This window comes from Octopus sinensis, linkage group LG2 (genome assembly GCF_006345805.1).
Source record: "Octopus sinensis linkage group LG2, ASM634580v1, whole genome shotgun sequence".
Classification (NCBI taxonomy): Eukaryota; Metazoa; Mollusca; class Cephalopoda; order Octopoda; family Octopodidae; genus Octopus; species Octopus sinensis.
Genome location: NC_042998.1, coordinates 175030031 through 175052307, shown reverse-complemented (window position 1 = coordinate 175052307; position 22277 = coordinate 175030031). Strand labels below are relative to the sequence as shown.

The 22277-nt window shown below is 35.1% G+C and overlaps 1 protein-coding gene across 1 annotated transcript in view; it reads right to left on the bottom strand.

Annotated features, from left to right (window-relative positions):
• Positions 1 to 22277, bottom strand: part of LOC115228799 (mitogen-activated protein kinase kinase kinase 2) — a 284061-nt gene that overhangs the window by 211046 nt on the left and 50738 nt on the right. Inside the window, exon 2 of the mRNA XM_036500463.1 lies at positions 21378 to 21449. The gene's annotated coding sequence lies outside the window, so the exon portion shown is untranslated. The remainder of the gene's footprint in view (positions 1 to 21377; positions 21450 to 22277) is intronic.

Genomic DNA, 22277 nt, shown 5'->3' with positions numbered 1-22277 from the left:
AACATATCTTATAATCACATTCTTTTAACACTATATAGGCTTTTACAACAAACAAGAAGAATAGCAAGATAAAAAAGAAACAAAAAAAAACTCACAGCAAAGTAAATTAAATGCAATACAAATATTTTCTCATTATCCCGAAGTAACTATACTATGCACATCTCACAAAAGCAGTGATGCAGTGAAAAACTTGTGTGAAAGTACCGAAAATAACAACAGCAGCAACTGTTTCTAATTTGAGCACAAGGCCAATACTTTTGGGGAAGAGAATTAGACAATATCATAGAGCCCAATACTTGATTGGTTCTTTAATTTATGGACCTCAAAAGAATGAAAGGGAAAGTTGATCGAGGTGGGATTTGAGCTCAGAAGGTAAAGAGCCAGAAGGAATACTGCTAGACATTTTTCTACCACTCGACCAATTCCACCAGCTCACTGTTTTGTAACAGTTTCTGATTTAAGCACAATACCAGAAATTTCAAAGGACTATGAAATTAGTTGATTGTGTCAACCCCAGCATGTACTGGTACTTAATTAACCCTAAATGAATAAGAGGTACAGTTGACTTCAGCAGGAATTGAACTCAGAATATAAAGAACCAGAACAAATACCACAAAGTATTTTTTCTCCCAACCAATAGCTCTAAATAATAACAGTTTTTGCTATACCCACAAAGTTAATTAAATCAAGACCAGTACTTGATTGGCACTTTATTTTATTGATGTCAGACAGATGAAGGGCAAAATTGACATTAGCAGGATTTGATTTCAGAATGTAAGGAGTTGGTAGAAATATTGCAAAATATTTTGACCAATATTTTAATGATTGTACCAATCTACCATCCTATGACTACCACTAATGATGATAATTTTTATCTGCCACAAAGGAAATGAATAAGAGAACAAGGATACATTACAAAAATAAAATGGCCTATGGTAGTTGTGGAAAATCATTAAAAGAAAAAAAAAACAACATAAAAAGTATACAAAAGATATAAAATGAGATGCCCCCAACAGGTGGCAATACCTAGGCCCACTCAAATAATCCTGTATATCCGGGACTTCTCTGATTATGAAAGACAAATACCCTCTGCCAGTTGTGTTCTCTGACCTGCAGATGTGCATTCATTCAAACCATTCTAGCTATTTTCACTCACCTTTCATTCATTCAAACCATTCTAGCTATTTTCATTCACCGTTACTCACCAGGAAATTCTTTGGTGAGTAACATCACCTTCCTCTCAATGTCAAGTAGAACTTGAAGAGCACTTGGTTGAAGAAGAAAGTTTGTTCTCAGTCCTTTCAATCTTGTCAACCATATAAATTCTACAGCTACCAGTCAAGAAAACTGCATGTTCTTCCATTATGAATGGACTTGGTTAATAGTGGATCCATCTGATATGCAAAGGTAACTGTTTAACATTGTTCTACAAGTCAGCGTGTAGAACAATTTCATAGCTTAACAATAAAAATAATTGCTTCTAATTCAGGCACAAGGCCAGTAGTTTTTTTATTGGAGAAGGCTAGTTGATATCTCAACCCCAGTACATTACTGATATTTTATTTTATCCCTTTAAGAGATCAAAAAGCAAAACTAACCTTGGGAAGATTTGAACTTAGAATGTCAAGAGCCAGAACAAAAGCCGCAAGGCATTTTTTCCAATGCTCTAATGATTCTGCCAATCTATTGCCTTACTTAATAATTATAATTTACAAACAACGCTATAAATTACAGGGTGAGTAAATGATTAAACGAATACACCACAAGACTTGGTTATTTTACTGATCCTGAAAGGGTAAAAGACAAAGCTGACTTCAGCAGAATTTCGTAACTCAAACAAATGCTGCAACACACTAATGATTCTATCAATCCATTGTCCCCACCTTTAATAATTGTTTCAATAACACAAGGCCTGAAATTTTGTGGAAGGGGAACAATTGGTTATATCAACTCCAGCACTTTACTACTACTGTATGTCATTAATCCCAGAAGGATGGAAGAAAAAGTTGGCCTCAATAGGATTTGAATGTGGGACATAAAAAAGTATGAATAAATTCTGCTAAATATTTTCTCCAACAACAATTATATTAATAATAATCTTTTCTATAAGTATTTCATTTGGTATTTTTCACAAATTTCATTTCATGCCTGTCTGTAGTTATATAGATCTAGCTAATGCAAAACACAGGATCTACAACATAGTCCCAAAGTATAAGTTAATTTTTTATCAACTTATGTTTATCATAGGTTAGCTCTAATTAAGCATATTTATTTTACTTATTTATTTATGCGCCCTTTTCAAGCCTAGCCAGGCTCATGGGCCCGGTTTCTGTGGCGTATGTGTTCCCCCCAGCTGGATGGGATGCCAGTCCATCGCAGCGTTACTCAAGAAACAAGAAGAAAGAGTAAGAGAAAGTTGTGGTGAAAGAGTACAACAGGGGTCGCCACCACCCCCTGCTGGAGCCTCGTGGAGATTTTAGGTGTTTTCGCTCAATAAACACATACAACGCCTGGTCTGGGAATCGAAACTGCAATCCTCCGACTGCGAGTCCGCTGCCCTAACCACTGGGCCATTGCACCTCCACTATTGAGCATATTTATAATCAAAGGAATTCTTGTCATGATAATACTATCCGTGCACATGTGTTTGTGAGTGGGGATGCATGTCCTAGTGATTTGGGAGTCGCACTCATAATCATGAGATCGTGGTCTCAGTTCCTAGACTGAGTGGTGCATTGTGTTGTTGAGCCAAATACTTCACCTTACGTTGCTCTGCAATCACTTTGATACCTGATGTGTGGTAAACAGTGCACCTGTTCAGGCAACATTGATTTGATGGAGGAAGTGAGCTAATATGTACGCCACATGCATTTGATCACTATAAACAAGTCATTTGTACAGGTTGTTTGGCAAAAAGCTGAACGTCATCTTCAACAGAAGAGTCCATTCATCATCATTATCATCATCATCATCATCATCATCGTTTAACGTCCGTTTTCCGCGCTAGCACGGGTTGGACGGTTCGACCGGGGTCTGGGAAGCCAGGGGCTGCACCAGGCTCCAGTCTGATCTGGCAGAGTTTCTACAGCTGGATGCCCTTCCTAACGCCAACCACTCCGCGAGTGTAGTGGGTGCTTTTTAGGTTATATATATATATTATTTGAGTGGCTGTGTGGTAAGTAGCTTGCTTACCAACCACATGGTTCCGGGTTCAGTCCCACTGCATGGCACCTTGGGCAAGTGTCTTCTACTATAGCCTCGGGCCGACCAAAGCCTTGTGAGCGGATTTGGTAGACGGAAACTGAAAGAAGCCCGTCGTATATATATATATATATATATATATATATATATATGTGTGTGTGTGTGTGTCTGTGTTTGTCCCCCTCCCCAACATCGCTTGACAACCAATGCTGGTGTGTTTACGTCCCCATAACTTAGCAGTTCGGCAAAAGAGACCAATAGAATAAGTACTAGGCTTACAAAGAATAAGTCCTGGGGTCGATTTGCTCGACTAAAAAGGTGGTGCTCCAGCATGGCCACAGTCAAATGACTGATACAAGTAAAAGAGTATATATATATATAGCACACTTTACCTACTATATTTTTTAACATGAGCTACCATTTAAGTCTTAGTCTTAGGCTTGCTGCAAGTCTACAGCCATTTTAGGTCAGAGTTTACCCTGGTTTCCATGGCATATAAACAACCAGGTGTACAATATTCCACCCTCTCTAAACAGAATACCAATCCACCTAAGGTTAACCCTCAAGTTGTTACTGGTGCTCATTGTCAGCTGAATGAACTGGAATAATGTGAAATGAAATATTTTTATTCAGAAATGCATGTTGCACAGTTAGGGAATTGAAACCGTGAACTACGATTATGAATCTAACATTCTAATCACTAAACCACTGCATTCACATTTTTTGTTTTAAAACAATGAAAGTAATTTGAAGGAGATTGGTTTGTTACTTCCAATAGGTTAAGTGGCCCCCCCCGCATATAGACTCTCTAGTTAACTTCCTGGAGAAATATCTGATGTTCTGAATTGGTGAAAATTATACGTTAATGGGTCTAAGTTTGATAGTTTAGTTCTGTGCCACAAATCACCAGTTTGTGAAGAGTTGACAGGAATTACTCCTCATGACAAAAAAAGGAAAAAAAGCATTAAAAACAACTCAAAACCTTCTAAGAATAAAAGATTAATCAAAATAGCTTCAAGTGTATGTATCTCTTCTTTCATCATATGAATAACTATGCCTTGGCAGAGTATTTATTTTTAACATTACAGCAGTCTAAAAATAAGTCCACTCTAAAATAAGCCAGTAATCTTTACAGTATCAACTGTGATAACTTTTGTGTGGAAATTAGACAGTTTTCCAGACAATTGAGGAAGAAATCAAATAAAAAGATTTCAGAAAGAAACGTTGTTTGCCTAGAAAAAAGTTTGATAGCAGACTTGTTGAGTGAGTGGGTGGATAAAGAAAATTCTAAAAATACTCTTTAATTTTCCTATTGTGTTAATTGTGAATAGAAAAAAAAATGGACGAACCAGTTAGAAGGTTAATACAAATAGAGAGAAATTATTATATGAGAAATTAAGAATAAAAAAGGAATGAGGAAAAAGAAGGAAAAATGGAAGGATAAAAAAGATAGGCAATAAGAATGAAGATCAGCAACACGACCACCACCAACAACAACAACAACATCAAAAAGAGAAGCAGTAACAATTACAGTAACAGCAATGACAGCAACAACACCATCAACAATGACAACAACAAAGAAAGTGAAAAAGAAGAAAGAAAAAAGAAATGTGGAGGGGTGGGATGAGAATACTCTTTTACTTGTTTCAGTCATTTGACTGTGGCCATGCTGGAGCACCGCCTTTAGTCGAGCAAATCAACCCCAGGACTTATTCTTTGTAAGCCTAGTACTTATTCTATCGGTCTCTTTTGCCGAACCGCTAAGTTACGGTGATGTAAACACACCAGCATCGGTTGTCACGTGATGTTGGGGGACAAACACAGACACACAAACATATATACACACACACACGGGCTTTTTTCAGTTTCCGTCTACCAAATCCACTCACAAGGCTTTGGTTGGCCCGAGGCTATAGTAGAAGACACTTGCCCAAGGTGCCACGCAGTGGGACTGAACCCGGAACCATACTCTACAGCAAAAGTGTAAAACTTTTAAGCAGCTGAATGTAGCAATATCACAAAGCAGACTCTTTTTCGCTTCCCTCTCAGGCACAAGTTACTATCTTTACTGCCTCAAATAGACTTGATTTAATTTGTCTTAACATACAACCCCTCTCATAGATACACTACTTTCAAACCTTACCTCCTAAACACAAGCAACAAACTCATTCACATCACAAATACAACCTATCAGTCTTAACTTTCATTTCAAGACATAATTAATCTTAATTGCCATCTCAGACACCAGACAAATTCCATCTAAACAGAAACCTTTTGACTAATCATGTTTACTCTCAGACGTGCTTTAGCAGGTCTAGTTCTTTCTCTTAGACACAATTTACCATCAGACACAATCTATTAACTAGTCTTGTGAGTCAACAAGGAAGCCACTTTGTGGTCATGCAAACTGCTTAAAAACAACAGTCAAATCTCCTTTAATTCCACTCTACTATCTTATAAAATGAAAGGCACATTGGATAATATATATTTCTTTACTACCCACAAGGGGCTAAACACAGAGGGGACAAACAAGGTCAGACAAATGGATTAAGTCGATTACATCGACCCCAGTGCGTAACTGGTACTTAATTTATCGATCCCGAAAGGATGAAAGGCAAAGTCGCCCTTGGCAGAATTTGAACCCAGAATGTAATGGCAGATGAAATACGGCTACGCATTTCGCCCGGCGTGCTAACGTTTCTGCCAGCTCACCGCCTTTACACATTGGATAATATAGTTTGAGATATACTTTACCTGAATAAAAAAGGTAGGATGGTCAGGGCTGGAATACCTTTAACCATAGCTCTCCTTGATCAGAGCTAATTCGGAGCTACTCAAGTATGACTAGTCTTTACTTCACTCTCATATATATACATGCTCTTGGCTTTTAGTTTTACTCTCAGTTACAAAGGTGTAACTAATTTAACTTTCCTCTCATACACAAGCTTACTAGTTTTGACACCTGTCTTTATTAACACAACACACAACCCATTTTCTAATAATTTCCAAAATGAAACACCAGCATGATTCTTGTCTGTGCTTGCAAGGGTTGGACATGTTTGACAGCATCTTGCCTACTGTTATGGTCTATTTGTGCTAACCTAGGCCTATTTATTTATGCTGTGCTTATCAATCTCACTTGCCTTTCAAGAAATTTCACCTCCAAGTGAAATTTAGAAAATCAGGAAAGGCATGGCAAGAGTAGAAGAAAATGTCTGTCTTAATCTCCTCGATATGAAAATGAAGAATGAAAGAATACTAGGGACAACAACAAAACAAAATGAACTTCAAATAAAACCAACATTATTTAAAAAACAAATCAAACTATGTCTGTTGAAAAATTAAAGAACAAAAAACATACAACTGGCCAAATCAATGATGCTCAATGTATTTCACAATGTAAGTTTAATGTGAGCTCAATATGAAAATAATGTAACTTGTTATTCAGAAATGATGAGAGTCTTATCAGAAGGTTAACTCTTAAGAATAAGGTTTATCTCTTACTACAAGTGTCGTGAATAAAAAAATTAAAAGAAAATGTTGGACCAATGAAGTATGTTACATCTTGTTACACATCAATAAATGAGGGAAAATATCAACGCAAACATACTTGCTAATGTAAGAGGATTTATAATAAACAATAACAGTCTCAAAACCTGAAACAGAACAACTTACATAAAAGAACTCATTGAAACTATAACAACATATCACACAGAAAAAGATGAACTGCCACAAATAAATGGAAGTATCACAAGAGTATCTCTTATACACAAAACAAACAAGACTCCCTAAAATAAACAATAATACTGAGATGACCTCCACAAGAAATGGCTACAGAACTCAATGCACAAGAAACAAAGAAGGAATATGATAAATTCAAAAGCAGGCACAACAAATAAAGAGTTAGAATCAAAAATGACAATGAACACCATAGAAGTACATGCAATTGACCTCATATTTAATTACAATTAATAAAAGTACTCCACAACAGATCAGAGTTAAACACTGAAGAGTACCTAACAGGAAGAATTAAAAAAGGAACATAACAAAATCTTAAACATGGGTCAACATTAACAACTGCCCCACATAAAAAGAAATTAATCTAATAGAACCTGCAAGAAACTCTGTCCAGAGGAAGCAAACTGAATAATCTAATATATTCATAGCAGCTGTAGTATCGAAGGAAACTAGATTTGATCCTGATCAGACAACATCCCCACCAGCATTGGAAATATAAGCAAGAAGCAGGGAAAAATATACAGAAAGACCTGACCATAAGTAGCAAAATGGAAGTTAAGGAATCCGACATGAAATGAGGAGGGGGAAAAGAATCCAGACAGCTGAAAATTCTATCAATTAAATGGTATCTTGAAAGCATAAAAAAAGCTTAAGCAAATCATATCAGTAAAATCAAACAGCTTAGACACTTCAATGTGTTTGTTTCCAAGAGATAGAATATAGATAGAATATACCAATGCCACATCCAAGGAGAGAGGAGCCTGACACAAATAGAAAACTTCTACAAAGTAACAACAGCAGAACTAAAAAAAAAATACTTAAAACTGAAAGGGAACTGATAAGAAATATGGGGAAAACAAAAATTGTTATGTATATGGAAACAAAGTACAGACTGGGAAATAACAACACAGAAGGGGAAAAAAATTGGAAAAAGAGCAAAACAAGAGAAAAAGGTTAAAAAATAATCAAAATGGAATTTCAAGGTCTAAGGGAAAAACAAAATGAAGAGAAAAGCCACTCCATGGCTAATGCTCCATAAACTTGACAGAAAGATTGTAGTGTGAAAGCCGACAATGGTACAAAATTATATATAAAAAGAGAAACATGTCTGATTCTAGCTTAACAAGACTAATGTCTAGACACAATCACAAAAACAAAATAATGAACAATAAATGTTAATATCAAGTCGAGGACTATGCAATTAATACAATGAGACAATTGACCACATCATTTCTAACTGTTCAGTTCTTGCCAAGTCTAAGTATATTCAAGGATAACAAGTCAGCAACTATATCCACTGGACAATATACTGACATGAATAAGAAGTGGCATAAGCATATACTAGCTACACTACATGCCAATAGCCCAGTCCTTGCCAAATCTGAATATATTCACACATGTGAACAAATTAGCAACTATGTCCATTGGATAATATCCTGACATGGATAAGGAGAGGTATAAACATATACTAGATCCAATATGTGATAACTTATATACAGTCATCTAATAAAAACACAGACAATATCAAGGCAAATCACTTAAATATGGCATTTAAAGACTTGAACAAAAGTGTTTGTAGTAATATATACGTCTAAAGTATTTGTACTAATATACATGTTTGGCCAAAACACTGCCCAGAAGAAGGTAGAAAAATTGTCAAGGTACAAGTAACTTGAAAAAAGCAGGGTGTGTGGCATAAAAATGAAAATAGAACCAATAACATAGTATATGTAATGATAAAAAAATATGAACAAAAACAAAAAAAAATATACCAGAGCTCACTGCATAACACAAAGTGCAAAAGATAGCCCTACTAGGCCACAGCCCACAACCTACACAAAACACTTTCAATTCACTAGCACAACTCAAACAGTACACTCCCTACACATAAAACTATTTTTACATAACTGATACCTAACAAACTCCAACAATTCACATTCAACAAAAACTGCCACTCAGTAATATAACAACTTGCACAGCATATATTCTACACAATTACTAACTCACACTAAAAGACATAACTCCAATCATATACTACATACCAAAACACAAACACCACTCGACGAACAACACAACTTACACAGCACATACCCTGTATGACAGACAAAACACCATCAGAAATAACAAAATGAATCTTCTAACAGAACCGGTGAAATATACAAACATAATTTTCTACATCTGCAAAAACAATACTGCTCAAAGCTCAAGAATACAGAGCTGTACTTGGTAGTGTAGTAAAAACTTGCATAAAACTATTGAAAACATGATAAATAATAATGTTCTTCTAAAACATAATGTAATGATAAAAAAGAAAAAAACTTCAAAAGTCTCATTAAAATTATTTATTCAGTTTCATGTGCTGCATTCCATTGACAGCCAGGTATTTCCTCCAGGTATTTATGTCTATTATAATGAACAATCAAGGTGTATCATCAGGTAGAGAGGCATACATGTTATGATAAAAGAGAAATAAATTAATGTTTATATATATACCTCAAATTATGCCCGTTTCACTGACAAATAACAATATGAAATGAGTTGCAGAGGGGATGATGGTAGTGGCTGGTGTTGTTATCATGTGCATTACTACACATGGGATTCAAAAGGTTTCCACTACTTTAGTTAAGAGTAAGGAAGGAACAAAGAGTAAAGGAAGAAAAAAAATAATGATGGAAGAAGCAAGAAGGATGGTAGAAGAAAAATTAAAAAGGGGAAGACTGAAGAAAAAAGAAGAGTCAAAGAAGAGAAATTTTTCATGTAATGGATTGGTCAGGAGGAAGAAATTGTGATTCTGCCTTTGCAAACTCAAGACGGATGAGCTCAATGCAATGATATAGAAATACAACCCATTAGTATAAGCCACAAAGGACATTGTAAAACTGGTGAATATTTTATCTGCTTACAATGTGGAATTTAACTCTCCCTATGTACATGGAGAAGGTAACAAGAAAACCAATTCTAATATATCTATTCTCTATACTATCATTATTCAAATGCATGGTCTTCAGTAATGCCTTATAGCAAGAAAGTATATGACCCAAAGAGCAATGCTTGGTAGAAGCCTATGTTTGCAGTAAAGTCATTGAAAGTGAACAACTCAAAGGAGGTCTGATCAAATTAGCTTCCACTGTCTTTGAATGTGGGGTTCAAATTAAGATTTTAAGTGTTTATTTTTAATTCCAGTTATCCTGATATAAATCTTATAACTGGAACCAGTGAAGTATGACTAAGACAGGGCAGATGGGATTCAATACAGACCTATCATCACCATGTGGAAAGGTGAAGTGGCTGAGAAGATAAAGAAATACTTTGCCAGTTTATGGACTTTGCATTCATCTACATCTTTGAACATGACATCTCATTTATTCAACATAAATTTCAGTGAGTTATCAAAAATTGAGAAACACTGGGACTCCCCAAAAAGTTAACTGCAACAAAAATAGCATTCTCTCCCATAGGATATTTATCTCTCATTTCTTTAACACTGAAGGTAGAATTAACTAGCAATCCAGTGTACTCTGAAATTTGTGAATTAATGCCTTTGTTTTTAACTTCATCACCCAAATTCAAATCAACATTTTTAGACATATCTGTAACTCTGCAAGACTCAGTGATTCAATAAAGCAATATAATTTCCATCTGTACCTATTTCTTTACCACCCACAAGGGGCTAAACACAGAGGGGACAAACAAGGACAGACAAACGGATTAAGTTGATTATATCGACCCCAGTGCATAACTGGTACTTATTTAATCGGCCCCGAAAGGATGAAAGGCAAAGTCGACCTCGGCGGAATTTGAACTCAGAACGTAGCGGCAGACGAAATACTGCTAAGCATTTCACCTGGCGTGATAACATTTCTGCCAGCTCGCTGCCTTTCCATCTATACCTAAGAAGTTTAACATTTACTTGAACACTTTAAGTAAATGAAAGCTAAATGTCCCATGGATAAGAAGCAGGTTTACCACAAGTAACATTTCCAGATCATGATCTAATAACTAGTCCAGAAAGCTAGATGAACTGAAATATTGTCAAATAAAATATTTAACATCACTCACTTAAGCAGTAAAATGAGAAAACCAGCACCATTTTATAATAAATTCATCGATTAATCTCATTCCCCAGTGTCATTCTTTTTTTGTTTATAACCATTTCTATAGAGTAAGTTAGTTACTACAATACCAGTAAGCAATGGTAAAAGGTCATACCTCTACTGATGAAGATTAATAAGGCAGAAACATTCAGGAAAAATCTCCCTTGCTTGCTCCCCTAAATAATGATGCAAGATAGCCGCCAATATTATTATTGATATTTAAGGTGGCAAGCTGGCAGAATTGTTAGCATGCCAGACAACATTTCATCTGTCTTCGTGTTCTGGGTTCAAATTCTGTCGTGGTTAACTTTGATTTTCATCCTTTCAGGGGCGATAAAATAAGTACCAGTTGATCACTAAGGTCAATGTAATTGACTTACTCCTCCCCCAAACTTGAAATCTATATTATTACTAATATTTAATCATACAATAATTAATTCTGACATTGAAAACTCAGACATCTTGCCTATACAATGGGTACATTATTAGCTTTTCCGGTTGTTTGTTTAAGTTTTATTAATTTAAACTAAGCAAAACAACAAGTTTGAAGAAAATATTCCAGTAACTACAGAACTAACCTTTCTTATTTGTTCTGTTTGTTTCAAAAGCATAACTGTATTTGGTTAGACTACAAGACAGAATTTGTCTATCCAAATGCATATAAAGTTTTAAGATAGCACAGGAAGAGAATTAAAACAAAAATAATAAAAATACTAAAAAATTTATCAATTTCTTTTTTTATTTTTTTAGTGTTGGTGGTGGCTGGGTGGGTGATAAAAATGTCAATAAAAGAAAGATTGCTATCTTACTCAGAACTGATGTTGTAATTAAAAATATGATAAACAACAACAGAAACATATGTAACTGCTTGATGGAGATGCAGTTGATGGTAGTGGTGACAGTAGCAGTAGTGGTGGTGTTGGTAGTAGTAGTAGTAGTAGTAATAGGAGTAGTAGTGACATGGTGGCAAGAGTAATAATGGTAAGCATTGAGGTGTTAGTGGTGGTGGTAGTAGTAGTACTAAGAGCATTGAGGTGCTAGTGGTGGTGGTAGTAGTAGTACTAAGAGAATTGAGGTGCTAGTGGTGGTGGTAGTAGTAGTACTAAGGCTCAATAACAGTAGTAGTGGTTTTTTTTGTTAGAGTAGTACTAATGAAAGCTGTGATGGTAGTAATACTTAATAACTTTAGCGGTGTTAGTGGCAATGTTGAAAGTAGGTAGTAGTTGTAATAGTAGTAACAGTAGTAGTGGCACTAGTATTAGCTTACTGTGCAATACAAAAAAAAAAAAAAACAACAAAAAAGACAAACAAAAAAAAAACACTAATATTACTTCAGACTTCAGAAATAAAACCAAAAGTTTTGAAAGCAAAACAAAACAAAACAAAAAATGTCTGCACCATTTAGAAAGATAAGTTAGTTTGTCGGCATAAAGAATTTTCTCAGTTGGATGCTTTTCCTATTACCAAGACTATTCTTTTATTTCATTTTCATTTTAAGCTTGTTGTGGGGGGGATTTCCTCCCTTATTTACATAGCACCACACTAGCAATATTCAGTGGAGAGGGAGACCCCTAGTTTACTTTTACCCTGTCTTTATGTCTATCAGTTTATCTGTATACTTATATTTACTTCTTTCCTCATCCAACTCAACTTATTTTCCCCCATAAAAACTATTTTCTCCATAAAAAGTGAAGATTATGCAAAGCTTTGAAATTTGGTAAGTTACCTTCTATGTGATCTACTTAATCTTACTTTATTTATTTATTTTTTTTTTGTAGCAGAGGTGGGCTGGGATTCAGCACACAGATAAGCCAACAAGCCTCATCACACTCCTCCAAATAAATTTTATATGCTTTAAAATCACTTAAAAATTGCAAAAATGCAAATTTAAATCCAATTTCTCATGTTTGCCTGGTTTGTTTCTGAATATTTTAACACTTTCACTTGGATGCACTCCTTGCTACTAACCACTCAACTGTATAGTAGAGAGTGGAGTTAGTTTTATAACCAGATACTCAAACTGAAACAAGCAGGGTTGTGTAACCTGCTCTGGGATACACCACAATGGTTGTAGAAGCAAGGTTCAAACTCTGAGCCAACCCTTTTGCCTCTTTTACTTTATAAACATATATCTTGTCAACTGTTACTGATATTATTTCTGCTGCAATTTATACTCCTTGTATACATTATAAGAACCAAGTCAGCCTGATTGTGTATTTTTTATTATATTTTGTTTTCTTTCATCTTGTGCCAGGCTAACAAAGAAGACTATAGAGAATGTTGTCAATCCAGCATCGTTTTGTATGTCTGTAAGTGCAGGTGCCATCTTTTGGGAAACTAAACTTCATCTTTGGTTACCTCTCCTCAAGCATACACTGCAGATGACTGGTACAGCTTCCTAACAGCCTCCCTGACACTTAAGAAACAATGATTGAAGAATCCTAAAAAAATACTCAATAAGTACCAAAACAACTACCATTCATTCACCACAGCCAAATTTCTTCCAAATTACAACCTATCTTTAAAAAAAAGGAATACTGCATTGAATAATATACTTCTAGATATACTATGGATGGGCAAGAAAGCCAAGATGTTCAGACAAAGTGGAAATTATTGATGAATGATCTATAAAGTGTGTCATACTCTCAAATGAGTGGGGAGTACACCAATTTGCTACAGTAGAATATTTGAATGGTTATAATATTGTCAATTTCTATCTGGGTCAAACTTCATACTTAAAGTAATGGTTTAGTCGGCACCATTCTGCTTTTTTATTGCCAATGTCTTCTAAAATTTTAGGGCTTAAAGCAGGGTTTTGTGTAGAAAGTGATAAGAACACAAAGTTGCTCTAGTGTGCATTTCAAATGACTATTTTCTTTCATCTTTCAGACACTGGACTGTGGTTATACTGGGGTTTAGTTAAATTGACAAACCAACACCAGTTGCCAAACGGTTGGGGAATACAAATAGATTGAGCTTACACACAGTTTCCATTTACCAAATTCCCTCACAAGGTATTGGTTGGCGCTATATAGAAACTGTCTCACAAGTTCAAATAACCATGTAAGTAGTAGATTCTTTGGAAAAAGTAGAATCCAAGTAAACCTAGTTATGTTCAGCTTCAGCAAAAAAATAATATTTAATAAAATTCATAACATAAGTTTATGTGCTGTGATGCAAGGTGGAGTTCTAATTTTTTGGATGACAAGAGATTTAAAAACAAATAGAAACCTTTTATAAAAATTTCTTTGAAGAAGAGCCCTGTCAGAAATGTCAGATGTTCACAAACACAAATTATTTTTTAAATTTTACCAGATTCTTAGCTGGTGAGTCGAGAGTCTATATCCTGTTTGTTCTATAAATATCCATTAACACAATAAATTTCATGCTTTATACAATTATGCCACAATAAAGAATGATAGGGATTGTTTAAATCGATTGAAATAGGGTACATTAACTGAAAGGGTAACACATTGTCAGCAACTAGTGCTTAGTAACTCAGCAGTCTTGTCCTCACTTCACTACTTCACATGTATGTGTGTAATTAATATAAGTGAGAGTTGCAATTAATTTAACCAAATATGTATTCTGATATACGAAGACAACATCAAATAAATTGAGTTAGCCTAAAATTGAAAAGTCTTGGCATATCATACGCAAGAGAAAATTGACCTTGGTGGTATTTGAACTCATGCAAAGTGACAAAACTAAATACAGCAACACGGTTTTGTCTAATTCTCTACCAATTCTACCAAATTACTGCTTCTTCTTTTTCTGTTTGTAAAATAAACAAAATCCAGAAATAACAATACACTTGGTTCAGATTTCATGTTCATTACATTGCACAGAAAGCCAGCATCACCATTATGAAAGTCATTGATGACAGTGGTGGTGGTGGTGGTAGTGGTAGTGGTAGTGTTTAATGCTGGTTTTGTATTTTTTTGCTTTCAAAGCAGGCTTGGCTCAAATACTTTGACAGAACTGAGTCCACTCACTGATCATGCCATCGAGGTAATATAACCTACCTAGCTCAACTTTCACAACATAGCTCCAAATTCTCTAACCTCTTTTCAACAACTACCAACCAGCTTGCAAATAAACTTTTTGTCTCCCAGTAAACATCATCTACTCTCATCATATATGCATGTAAAACATAACTTCTTTACCAGCTGCTTACAGAGTGCAATTGCACCCTGATTCTTTCTCTCTCTCTCTTCACATTACATGTCTAAATTACCATGTCATTTTTCATTACCTTTACACATGCACACACACACATAATCTTTCTCTCTTTCTCAATGTTTCCCACAGGAATAGTGTGTACCAGATCAAATTTTCTTCAAAACAAAAAACAAAAAAAGTCTTTTAGAAATTGAATGACAGAGGAATCTTTTATGAGTAGGTAAGTCTAAGCTGAATACAGAACAGTTACATACTTCCTTATCATCAATTAATTCCTGACTGTCAACTATCTAAAATGCTGGAATATTTTGGTGCTAGAGGAGAGAAGACAAGTTCCCAAAGAGCTGAATATGTAAACAAGTTTCATTTTATAGTTGAAACTGGCTGTCTAATGCCATATGAACACAAGTGCACTCAACTCCCTTTCCTCATGCTATCCGTATTGTATCCCCTCCAACCCAGCACAAACCACCAATACCTATCCTTCCTCCCCATCAGTCATCCAGAATGCTCTCCCCGACATTGCTTTTTTCTCTCTGCAGTTGTTCAAGAAGAATACCAATTACATTGTTCATGCCAGCCTCAGAGGCTTGTGAGGTCAAGGTCATTCTTTTCCTGCAGACCAAACCATTACAAGATAAATAGATACAAACCTTATTAAAGAGAGAAGTACGATCATGTTACAGAAAACTGGGTCTTCTGTTTCACTTCTACTATATTCCAAAGAATATATTATTGACACATTAGTAGTGTTCCACTTTGGTGCTATAGAATAAATCTACAAATTTCAGCCAACCCATCATACTCTTTTTACTCTCTTTTACTTGTTTCAGTCATTTGACTGTGGCCATGCTGGAGCACCGCCTTTAGTCGAGCAAATCAACCCCAGGACTTATTCTTTGGAAGCCTAGTACTTATTCTATCAGACTCTTTTGCCAGATCGCTAAGTTACAGGGACGTAAACACACTACCATCGGTTATCAAGCAATGTTGGGAGGACAAACACAGACACACAAACATATACACACACATACATACATACATACATATATATACATACATACATACATATATATACATACATACATATATATACATACATACATATATATACATACATACATATATATACATACATACATATATATACATACATACATATATATACATACATATATATACATACATACATATATATACATACATACATATATATACATACATATATATACATACATACATATATATACATACATACATATATATACATACATATATATATATATATATATATATACACACATATATACGACGGGCTTCTTTCAGTTTCCATCTATCAAGTCCACTCACAAGGCTTTGGTCAGCCCGAGGCTATAGTAGAAGATATTTGCCCATGGTGCCATGCAGTGGGAATGAACCCGGAACCATGTGGTTGGTAAGCAAGCTACTTACCACACATCCACTCCTGTGCTTATGCTTACCACACAGCCACTCCTGTGCCTATGCTTACCACACAGCCACTCCTGTGCCTATGCTTACCACACAGCCATTCTTGCGTAAAACAAATTTTTTTTTTTTTTACAATGGATAGTCATAAACAATTGAGTACTCATTCATAACTATTCACAATTTGCCAAACTGCTAAGCACACAGGCATTGGTTGTCAAGCAATGGTAGGGGGAGAAACATATACATATATATATATATATATATATACGACGGTCTTCTTTCAGTTTCCATCTACCAAATCCACTGACTAGGCTTTGGTCAGCCTGAGGCTATAGTAGAAGACACTTGTCCAAGGTACCACACAATGGGACTGAACCTGGGACCATGTGGTTGGTAAGCAATACACAGCCACTCCTGTGCCTACAAAAAAATTCAAGTGTTTGGTATCATCATCATCATCATTATCATTTAGCGTCCGTTTTCCATGCTAGCACGGGCTGGACGGTTCAACTGGGGTCTGTGAAGCCGGAAGGCTTCATCAGGCCCAGTCAGATCTGGCAGTGTTTCTACGGCTGGATGCCCTTTCTAACACCAATATATCTATATATAATAATGAAATTATTGTATACAGTGCTCAGGTGCACCACAACTTGTCAAAAGTGCGTATTTAATGATGTTTAATTTATACAAGCAGTTTTGACTGAAATCTATAGATTTATTCTAGTACATTATAACAGAATAATGAAATACTGCTGACACCTCAGTAATTTATTAACTGAACCACCTTAAAAATGCTTTATTTATGCAGATTGATTTTTCTCATTAAGTGAAACCTTTAATAACTGTCTATTTAGATAAGATTTCCATTGGACAGTGATGGAAAGGTACTCAATTACTGAAGAAATCCCAATAAAGGATTGAAACTGATCCAGCTGATCCTTTTTTCTTGTCCACAGGGAATTTATTTATATAAAAAGACAGTTTTTGCAATGGCACATTGTATTTAAGTTTAATTTACACACAAAGGTACTGGCATGACTGTGTAGCATGGCATCTTGAACAAGTGTCTTCTACTATAGCCCTGAGCTGACCAAAACCTTGTGAGTGAATTTGGTAGATGGAAGCTAAAAGAAGTCATCATGTGTGTGTGTGTGTGCGTCTATGTGTATGTGTCTTTGTTTGTCCCCCACCACTGCTTGACAACTAGTGTTGGTGTGTTTACATCCCCATAACTCAGTGGTCTAGCAAAAGAGACTGATAGACAAATACCAGACTTCAAAGATTTTTTTTAAAAAACACTGAGGGGGGGGGGGTCAATCCGTTTGACTAAACGCCTTCAAGATAGTGCCCCAGCATGGCTGCAGTCTAATGACTGAAACAAGTAAAAGCTAAAAAGATATATTTTAATTGTATTCTAATTAAGTTTAAATTTTACAAGTGCTGTGCTAATTGAAATCTATAAATTTATCCTATAATAAATAATAGCAAAGAATGTAATGAAGATATTAGAAATGAAAAATGTTAATTTCTCAACCAGAACGAAAGAGCCCTAGAACAAGTTAAGTGAAATAGTTCAACTAGGGATTGAAACTTTGCCACAATCATAGTTGTCCAGGACTTGCTGCTATTTGGGACTGCAGATACCTTAATGAAAGCTTTATAATCCCCTTGAGCACGACATGCAGTCTGTCTATGATTTTCTACTTAAGAAGATTTCTATAAAGAAACCAGTATTTTAAATGCTAGGATTATAAATTCTATATTTTAATGACCACAACAAGAAAAACTAAAATCCATATTTCAAAGGTTGTGAAAATACTAATAAAATAACTTATTCAATTGCCTTTCTATAGATTCTTAAAATAATAAAAAAATTGGCTTAAACAAGTGATCAATGTTCAAGATAAAATGAAGAGAAATTTCATCCACCTGTGAAAAGTGTTACATTTGATCCAGAAAAGATATAGAAATATTAAAATGTGACAATTCAGCAACTGAGATTTGAGTTGAGGGTTATCAGGTTACTATTGAAACATTAAAATTGTTGTGTTTGCTCCTTGTTCCACTAATTAGACATAAGAACATAATCACAACCACTTAACGTCTCCTTGCTATTAAATTAATAATGCCTATGAAAATTCTAAAGTTCTGCAATTAATATATTACAATCCCACAATGTCTGCAGCATGAAATGTTCATATGTATATGTGGATATGATGGAGAAAGAAGAGAGAAAGCATATGTATCTGAGTGAACATGTAGTGTCAGAGTTTATGAGAGAATTCCACAGACTTGTGGGAGTAACCCACCACCGCCGTCAGAGTAAGGCTTTAAGGGTACTACAATTATAAGTAAAAAAAAAAAAAAAAAAAAGAAAACTGAATATCCAAGCTTTCATGAATTAGAGTCAAACGCCTGTGTGTATGTTTAATCAATCAGCAAAGTGTGTATTGAAAAATATCCCTGTTTGTAAGTTATAAATACAATAGCCATGTGAATTAAAATTCCCAGCTGCCACACCAAGGCTCAAAAAAAAAGAAAAATAGGAAAAGCAACAATATCACAGTGTATAAAAATGTAATAATCTAGAGATGAATAGACACAACTTAATTTGTGTGCATATTAAAAATAAAAAAATTTACATATTAAATTCCCACACCTGTGCACATTAAAACCATTTTGTGTATAGAAAACCCACAGGTTTAGGTATAAAAATTCCACAAATGATAGATCTAAGAATAAACACCCCCACAAGTACGTGAATTACAATTCCACACTTGTATTCATTTTCAAGCCTCACATTATTCTTATTAAAGGCTTAAAAACCTGAAATAAGTCGTTAATAAAGAATCATTTTCCAGACCAATAATTTCATTTTTCTTTCTTTTTTTTTTTTAATATTTACATCCACATTGCATTTCCATTGGTTTGGTATCTGATTGTCATTAGACGTCTTATTCATGACTGTTTACATAATCCCTGACTGGTTCAAAACAAGGAACCTTTATTTCTAAACCAAGAGTAATAACATTCTTATCCACTAAAACATTGACCCACATCACTGCAGCAATTGCCAAGTGGATAAAAACATTATTTGGTCTTGCTTCAGAAGTGTACATGTGTCTATGGCCTAGTGAATACGAATGTTCTCAGATTTATTTTAGAAATAAATATTACTCGTTTGGATCAAGACTAAGATATCTTATGACAACTGGGGATTAAACTGATTAAAATATTATTTGCACATTTAATGTCTGTTTTTCCATGTTGGCATGGCTTAAATGGAAGATGTATTTGAGGCAAGACTTTTATGGCTGAACACTCTTCCTGTCACCAAAATTCATCAGCTTGTCAAGTAAGGGATTCTTATATTCCAGAGGAATTTGAGAGTGCAGAACTAGTGAATAATTCGTCGACAGGAAATGTCAATAACCATAAACAATTGCAGCCCAACCACAAACATTCATGTCACAAGTAGAATGTGAACATTTGCACAAATACATGCATACACATATGACAAACCTCTTTCAGTTTCCATTTAGTAAAGAGCCTCACAAAGGACAAAGCATATGCATTTTGGTGTGAGAGAGAGAGAGAGAATTTTACAGATACAAGGGTATAAAATTCATCCTCACTACAATAATCCTTTAAGGATACTACAAGTATCTCATCATCATCATCATCGTCGTTTAGCGTCCGCTTTCCATGCTAGCATGGGTTGGACGGTTCAACTGGTGTCTAGGAAGCCAGCAGGCTGCACCAGGCCCAGTCTGAACTGGCAATGTTTCTACGGCTGGATGCCTTTCCTAATGCCAACCACTCTGTGAGTGTAGTGGGTGCTTTTACGTGCCAGACGAGGGTGGCAAACGGCCACGATCGGATGGTGCTTTTTACATGCCACTGGCACGGGGGCCAGGCGAGGCTGGCAATGGCCACAATTGGATGGTGCTTTTTATGTGCCACCAGCATGGGGCCAGTCAAGGCGGCGCTGGCAACGGCCACATTCGGATGGTTCTCTTACGTACCACCGGCACTGGTATCACAGCTGCAATTTCCATTGATGCTGATCGATTTTGATTTTGATTTTCATTATCTTTCTATATATAAACGGCAAAATATCTGTGTGCGTGTCCTTTATACAAATCCACAATTTTTCAGTTAGAGGGCTCGCACTTTCTATGGTCATTCAAAACCGTCCAAGGGTGGTTGTGCACATCTTTACATTTCCCCCAGTCACCCTGCAAAGCCATTAAAAAAATCAATAGAAGTGACTTTTTTGTGAATCAAAATGCCCGAAACTTGATACACCAATTGAATGCCAGCTAGCTGTATGTGATAGGTCGGAGATTTAGACAGTACTCACGTGTATGTGCGCATGCAGGCAGCTGTATATGCATGCACTAGCATTATGACCCGGCAATGCCATGTCATAGTGCTAGTGATTAATGAATATCTCAACTTTCATGTATTAGAGTCAAATTGGCTGTGTGTATGTTTAAACAATCAGCAAAGTGTGTATTTGTATTGTAAAATTTCCCACTTTGTAAGATATATACAATAGCCATGTGAATTAAAACTCCCACCTTTTACTGATAGTATAGATGTAAATATTGTGAAAAAGTTTGTTCCTAAAGATGAAGTTAACAGATGGAAAACCTAATTATCACATTTTATAGATGCTTACACAAAAATGGAAAATAATTGAACACTTACTTGAAAATAAATTTAATCCTTTAATAAATGTAATAAAAATGGGTAAAGTAAAAATCAATTAGTCCAGAAAGCCTGAAAAGAAACAATATAGGGAAACATTTTTAAAAGCATATTAAAATATAAGAACAATAAGTTTTATGAAGTGAACAGACAAAAAAAAATTGAGTTTTACTTCTTGAATAAATAGGAAAATATTTTTTCTGTTCACATAAAGAAAATATAAAAAACAAAAAAGCCTGTTTCAGAGAACAAATTTTTTTAAAGTTAATTAGTTCATAACCATATATATACTTAAAATATTTGTTTAAATACTACACAGTTATTATTATAGTGCCACTACAAAAACAATATAACAATGAACGATATTTTGCTGTTGCTTGGCCATAGGTCAGCTTTGATAGAGCAGACCTATGATCAAAGGCTTTCCATAACCACATGTTTTAAAGATAAGTAAGGAGTAACTTGTGAGAGATTTGGCTGCTGTTGTAGAATGTATGATCTTGGAAAAAACATTTATAGAAGTGTCTTTTTTCACCTTTTAGTGTTCAGATTAATTTGCCAAATGCAACGCTTATGTATTCGCATTGTTTTGAATTAATCATGCATTATCTCATAGCTTTGTAATTTTGATTGTGTGACTTTATTTTCAGAATTACATTGTAGGGTAGGTGCAAGATGCCAGATCTGGCCAATTTGAACATAAAACAGGTAGAATATTTGGGCCTGATATGACCATTTTAAATGCTAAAGGGTTAATGAAGAAGACTTAATTTGTCAACTGTAATGTTTATTTATTCACATTGTTTTGAATTAATTATGCATTACCTTGTAGTGTCAAGATTTTGATGATGTAATTGTTTATTTTTAGAATTATATTGTAGGGTAAGTATGAGATGTCAA